Genomic DNA, 7,678 nt, shown 5'->3' on the forward strand with positions numbered 1-7,678 from the left:
TCCCTCACCACTGTAGACTTTTTTATGATGGCCACTCTGACTGGTGTGAGGTTATACCACATTGTAGTTTTGATTCACATTTTGCTGATAATTAGCGATGTTGAGCATCTTTTCATGCACCTGTCTGCCATCTATATGTCATCTTTGGTGAAGCAAACTGTAAATTTTGAGAAGGCAGCGATGATGTGTGCTTGACTACTGCCATTTCCCTGGCTCCTGACATGTAGTAGGTACTCAGTAAATACTTGTTGATTGAATAATAGATCCAATGAAAGAAAAAAGAGAGGTTTTGGTTTCCTCTCAGGGTCAGCTTGTGTGAGGAGCAAAGTTTTGGTGACAAAGGCTGCCACCTGCAGGGAAAAAAAGGGAAACTACACGATTCAGAATGGCTAAACCCTGAGGGAAACACAGTCAGCTTCAAGGCAAGTTACCAACGAATCAATTTTCCTCCTTTAGCTTAAGGCAGAATTATCAACATCGTTTGGTCCTTTCCAATTAAGGAACCCTGAACCCTTTCTTTAATAACATTTTAAAGCCTTTGGAGTGCTTAATAAGTGCCCAGCGCCATCCCACACACAGACAATTTTGTATTAGGTACCACTAGCATCTCCATTTTATAAATGAGGAATCTGAGCACAGAAAGCATGCCCAAATTACACAGCTAGCAAGTGGCAAAAGTAGGAATTTGAACCTAAACACTGTGGCTCCAGAATGTGTGTGTTTAATCGTTTCACTATACTACTTGTCTATGCCTGATATGTAAAATGTTTACGTGAAACATATAGAAACATGGCAAATGAAACCCATGCAGATTTCTCTTCTCTCTCCTGAAACACTACTAAAACGATAGAAAAAGGAATCCAAAATGTCTAAGCCCACAAAGAATAGGAAAGAAATGACTGCTCATGAGAGGTGTCTGTCAAATCCTTTTTGAAAGATAGGAAGTAGATGGATGACTTACCTGAGTGGAGAAGCCCCAGGTCTCGCAGAAGGGGATGCCAACGAGGAGTAATCTGGCTGCAGCCCAGCAGGCTCAGGAATTGAAGGTCCTAGGTACCTGGGTGAGAGGTGGGGCTGAAATGAGATCTTTAATTTTAAATGTATACTAGGAACTGTTAACCCCAGAGTCCCTCCTGTGACTCCTTGCCTCAGTCACTGCAAACAAAGTTCTTTGGAGAACTTGAAACATGGCAGCTCTAGGTTCAGAGATGGCAGTCAGAGAAAAGGGTAAAGGTGAGGCAGCATGCCAAACGCAAGGGGATTAAATGAAAGTGTGCAGCTAAAATGTCTTAACGTTAAAAAATAATCATGTGTTTTGTGTATTGGTATTGCTATTCAGAGACAGCACTATGTTAAGCGTATTGTGGGACAAAACAAACAATAAATTATGTTGGAGCTGTTGACAACCAAACTTTGTGGTGTGGGAGAAAGGAAATACATATGTAAGATCAGTGTGGTTAAGTAAAACCCCTCTAGTCTTGATTTTAATTGGAAACAGTGTGATGGGTTTTGTCAGAGACGTTAAATAACTTGCTCAAGGTCACCCAGCTAATAAGGGATGGAACAGGATTAACCCAGACTGGTCTTACTCCAAAATTTATGAGGGTCTGCCTCCTTGATAGGTCAGGGCAGGAGGGCCTCCTGGAGGAGGTGAAATTTGAAGGATAAGTAGGAGCAATAAATGGACCTCTCTTCTCTTGATCAGTGGAAGATCTGCTTACCATGACCCAGGAATCCTGGGCTGACCTGCAAAGAGTTTGTTTCTGGAATGTCAGGACCAAGAGCCAGCCTCCAAATCATGGTCACTAGTGACCAATAGAAGTTAACCTGGGCAGCAACTAGTCTCCCTCTGTGCCATCCCTTTAAAAAATTTCAAAAGCGGTGATATGTATTTTCACTAATTCCTCAAAATAAATACTTTGTACAGTACAACCATAGAAGACTACAGTGTTGGTTTGAGTCTAATTTTTTTTAGACTTGAAAAATGTTCACAGGTTTTAAATATTGCTTTCAAGTCTAGTTTAAGCAGTAGACTTTGGACAAGGCTGGCAGGAGGGAAGGACTTTTGCCCTATTTTCCAAATGCTCCGCCTAAAGAAATATAGGAATGAGATGATTAAGAGAGGGAACATATATTTTAAATTTTTGTTTTATTGTTGTGGTTATTTAATTTAAAAAATCAGTTATTGAGTGAAAAGTAATACATGTACAATAGATTGAAGATTGACTCTCCTTTCTTTCTCCTCCCTAGAAACGGTTACAATTACCAGCTTGTTAAGTCTTGCAGAGAACATTTTAAGAGGAAATTTTTAGGTGGATCCATGTTAGAAGGGGACAGAATATGATTGATTGATTAAAATATGATTGATCTTTTATTACCCCACGATAGTAAGCAACTGCCCTCTGAGAGAAGACCTGCAGCTGGAGTTAGATTGGATAGACTTTCATTGTTTGTTTCAAGGAATTCACAAATGACCTTTATTAAAAAGAGATGTCAGTTTGAGTCTTTGTCCAAACAGACCTCGTTAAACTTCATCTTTTCTCATCAGACCATCTCCTCCCCCTGCCCAATAAATTGACAATAATGCAGAGATGAGGATTCTGGGGGTTTGGAATTAGGGTTAGTTCCATCCAGAATTTTCATGATTATGGCCATGATAACTCTGATGTTTCCAGGACATTCCAGTTTTTTTTAACTGTCTTCCTAACTACATCACACTTTTCAGACCATGCGTCTGGGGCGTGGAAAACATGCTTTAACAGTGTGAGGTTGGTGCCTTTGACATAGGCTTACCCAATCTTGTATTTGCTTTTCTTTGATCTCCACATTCTTTCCAACAAATTTAGGTTAACAAAAAAATAAAAGCTTTGGAACAAGCTGTAGCAGAAATGCCTGACCCCATGATGGGACAAAATGAAGCAAGTTCAGCTCTCAGGAAGAATTCACTCACAGGCTGCTAGGAAGGGGTGACTGAAAACGGAATTGCCTGCAGATCCTGAGGATAACGGTGAAAACATGTTTACAACACAGAAACTGAAATAGAAGTAGGGGAGGAGAGAGCGGTGCCCCTCAGGGTTACCAAGAGGTCAGCTCATTTCCATTTTTGAGGCTCTTTGTTTACAGAAAAATGAATAATCCATTTCTTAATATTTAACAAATACTTCTGGCATCCCAAGGCTAAAATGCCATGTAAATGTGCCATTACAGGATGATTCGATTTATTAAAAGTCAACTAATCAAATCGCGGTGAGAGGCCACCTTATGCTTATTAGAATAGCTAAAAATGAAAATGAGAACAGAACTGACTAATAGCAAGTTTTCACAAGCCTGGGAACAACTGGAAATCTCGAACATTGTTGATGGGAATGCAGAATATACAGTCACTTTGGGAAAAAGTTGGGCAGTTTCTTATAAAATTAAATATCCACTCACCATGCAACTCAGAAATCTCACTCCTAGGTATATACTCAAGAGAAAGGAAAATGTATGTTCACACAAAATCTGTGTATGAATGTTTACAGTGGCTTTACTTGTAATTGCCCCAAACTCGAAAAACTCAAATTCCTTCAACTGGTGAATGAATGAAGAAATCATGGCATATTCATTACAGAATTCTTGCGGATTGAAAGATACCCTTGCATATTTAGCCAAATGATTTTTAATAACGGTGCCAAGACTATACAGTGGGGAAAGGACAGTCTCTTCAACAAATGGCATTGGGAAAACTGGATATCCACATTCAAAAGAATGAAATTAGACCCTTACCTTCTGTCATGTACGAATGTTAACTCAAATAGATTACAACCATTAAATTCCTAGAAGAAAACATAGGTGAAAAGCTTTAGGGCATTGGACTTGGAAATGATTTCTTGTGTGTAATACCAAAAGCACAGGCAACAAAAGAAAAATTAGATAAACGAGACTGTATCAAACTTAAAAACTTCTGTGTGTCAAAAAAAAAAAACAATAGAGGGAAAAGGAAACCTATAGAATGGGAGAAAGTAATTGAAAATTTTATATCTGATGAGGGATTAATATTCAGAATATATAAGGAACTTATATAACTCAACAACAAAAAAAACTTGATTAAAAATTGGGCAAAAAACTTGAATAGATATTTCTCCAAAGAAGATACACATGTCATCAAAAAGCACAGAAAAAGATGCTTGCTATCACTAATTATTATGGAAACGCAAATCAAAACCACAATGAAACATCACTCCACACTCCTCTGGATGCTACTGTCAAAAGGAAAGAAGATAACAAATGTTGATGAGGATATGGAAAATTTAAAACACTTGTATACTGTTGGTGGGAATGTAAAATGGTGCAGTCATTATGGAAAACAGTATAGAGGATCCTAAAAAAAATAAAACTAGAATTACATATGGTCTAGCAATCCCATTTCTGGCATATAGCCAGAAGAATTCAAAGCAGGATATTTTCCCTTCCAGTTTTATTGATATATAATTAACATATTACACTGTATAAGTTTAAGGTATACAGCATAATGATTTGATTTACATACATCATGAAGTGATTATCACATTAAGTTTAGTGAAAATCCATCATCTTATCTGAATACAAAATTAAAGAAATATAAAACAATTTTCAAAGCAGGATCTTGAAGAGGTATTTGTGTGCCCATGCTCATAGCAGCATTATTCATAATAGCCAAGAGGTGGAAGCAACCCAAATGTTCATTGAGAAGTGAATGGATAAAGACAGCATGATATATATATACACAATGGAATATTATGTAGCCTTAAAAAGGAAGGAAATCCTGTCACATGCTAACTTTGAGGACATTATGCTAAGCGCAATAAGCCAGTCATAAAAGGACAGATACTCTATGATTCCACACATATGAAATCATATGAGTCAAAATCATAGAAACAAGAAAATAGGTTTCCAAGAGCTGGAGGGAGGGGAAATTAGTATTTAGAGGGCAGAGAGTTTCAATGTTGCAAGGTGAGAATGTTCTAGAGATCTGTTGCCTAACAATGTGAAAATACTTAACATTGCTGAACTGTACACTTAAAAATGATTAAGATGGTAATTTAATGTTATGGGTTTTTTTTTTTTACCTTAATATTAATAATGAAAGAAATAGTCTGTAGATACACACAACATGGATGAATCTCAAAGGCGTTAGTCTAAGTGAAAGAAACCAGGCTTAAAAGGCTACACGCTGAATGAGTCCATTGATGTGACATCCTGGAAAAGAGAAAACCATAGGGACAGAAAGTAGGTAGATCAGTGTCTTCTGGGGCTGGGGCAGGAGGAGGGGCTGACTATAAAGGAGCATGAGGGAAATTTTATGGGAGGTAAAATTGTTCTGTTTCTTTTGTGGTTGTGGTTACGTGACTGTGTGTTTGTTAAAACTCATAAAACTGTACACCAGAAAAACTGTACATTGATATATGAGAAAACCTGTATATCAAAAACTCTACACAAAAAATTGTATCTGAATTATCCCTCAATAAAACTGACGAAAAAGAAATGTGGAATAAATGTGGCAAAATATCAAATCTGAATGATCTTGGTGCAGTGTATGGTGGTCTTTTTTATACTTTTTATTAGGATTGAAATGTTTCTACCTAAAAATACTTTTTAACCTGGGTTCAATCCCCAGTACCACCACTAAAAAATAAATAGACCTAATTATCCCTCCCAAAAAACAAACAAATATACATATAATAAAAATAATTTTTAAAGGATTCTTAAAAAGCCAACTGGTTTATTCAAACTGTAGTATGCTCCAATAATAGGATGCAAGTTTAAAGTTGTCTGGCAAACAAAGAATTATTTCATTCTTGTCAGTGTATGTCTGTGACCGTATTTCTTACTGCATTGTCAGAAAAGGTCAAACTTGTAAATTTGAGACCTTTCAAGAATGCGAAGTCTGCTCAAATAGCCCTTCTGCCCCCATAATGTTTCAGAAAACATTTGAAGAACAAGAACAGTATCCGGTGGTTGACTAAGCACATGGAAAATGGGAGGAAGAGAGAAGTTTTTGAGGATTATTTTCTTCTGGGTGGTGATTTAGAATTCAACTACTGAACTATTCACTTCAGTCAAAATGACAGTCAGTCCTTTGTCCTCACACAGCCTTGATCTCCCATTGTTCTAAGCAGTCCTTTTATAAAGCTTGATGATTCTGCCTCCTTATTTATAAAATATTTGGCTCAGATGAATACAGATGGATGGATATATTTAATCATAGGTAAAACCAGATACTTAATTTTAGACAGATTAGAAGCCATGACTTTAGCAATGATAATAACAACAATGATAGCCAATGTAGCCAAACCAAAACCGAGACAGAGTGGTTAACAATGCCATAGCTATTTTTTTTGCCAAGCTACTCCTGTCTTTGGTTTTTCAGGCTCCTCATATGCGGTGGCTTTCAAAAGCAGAATTCCAAAAAGCTGAATTGTCTTGATTCCTCCCAATGTTGGCACAGACTATAAGGAGTGGAGAACAACGATAATCCTAGAGAAACAGATGGGCATTTTAAATCACAAACATTTACGCACAACCCAAATGCTGCAGTTTTGGACAAAATATGGAAATAGATCTTAGCCCTTCTTTGTGTCTTTCTATCTTAATGACAGAACCTGCCAAGACTAGATGGGAAGGAAGGGAGAAGGAGTCCTCTGGGTTGAAAGATGAAAAAAACCTGGCAGAAATGGAACACCTGTGAAATGAAAAGTTTCCAGGTTTGCAAAATGGATCTGAGTTGACGCAGCCCTCATTTTGACGGTGTAAGATGTCATAAATTTACTTTTGGGGTACCTACGGAGTGTTTGAGATTGAACCAAAAGTATTGGTTAGATTATTTCCCAAACCATAAAGACAAAGATGTTAGTGCTGAAGGGCACCTTATCAAAATTTAGTCCAACTGCCTAAAATTTCAAATCCGAAAACGGGACAAAGTGATACACATATTGAGGAATGGAAAAGAAAGGAGAGACCTGGAAGAAAGAAGATTTTAAAACAATAACAAGTCGCAGGTTTAAAAGTTGTAAGATGAAGGTTTGGAAAAAAAATTTTTTTTTGAGTAAAAGATTTATTCAGAGAGATGCACAGTCCGTAGACAGTGCAGGCCATCTCAAAAAGCAAGAGAAAGGCAACAAGGGCAGGGTTGGTTGTGCAGTTTAAAGTAAAAGTAGATACACAGTACAGGGTGCGGGCTATCTCTGAAGGCAAGGGAGTTAGAGGCCTAGAGAATAAAATTTTTTTAAGGGAAATTTTACATCAGTTATCAAAAATGGTTCAGAATTTCAGGTGGATGCTAAAGCATTAGTTTGTAAAAAAAATTAGAAATATCTGTATTACACATTTGATCCAATTATATTTTATACACTTTCTCTGGAAATATGTAAAAGATGTCATTTTGATGATTTAGCTTTGCTATATAAATTTAATAAACTAGGTATATATATTGTTTTGGCATTCTTCTGAATTGGTAAATGTGTTTGTTGAATAAATATCACGATATATTTAAGTATTTTGACATTTACTTCTGAATTGTAAGACAATTAAGCGTCAAAGGTATAGCCAACATCCCTGGGCTGGAATACTTCTATACATAAGCCAGTTTAGAATGGAGGGGCTTCCCTGGGTCTTGTGGTCTTCGTGTCACTTTGTAGTGTTACAGTAGATTTGCTTTGTC

Source organism: Camelus bactrianus, chromosome 32 (genome assembly GCF_048773025.1).
Source record: "Camelus bactrianus isolate YW-2024 breed Bactrian camel chromosome 32, ASM4877302v1, whole genome shotgun sequence".
Lineage (NCBI taxonomy): Eukaryota > Metazoa > Chordata > Mammalia > Artiodactyla > Camelidae > Camelus > Camelus bactrianus.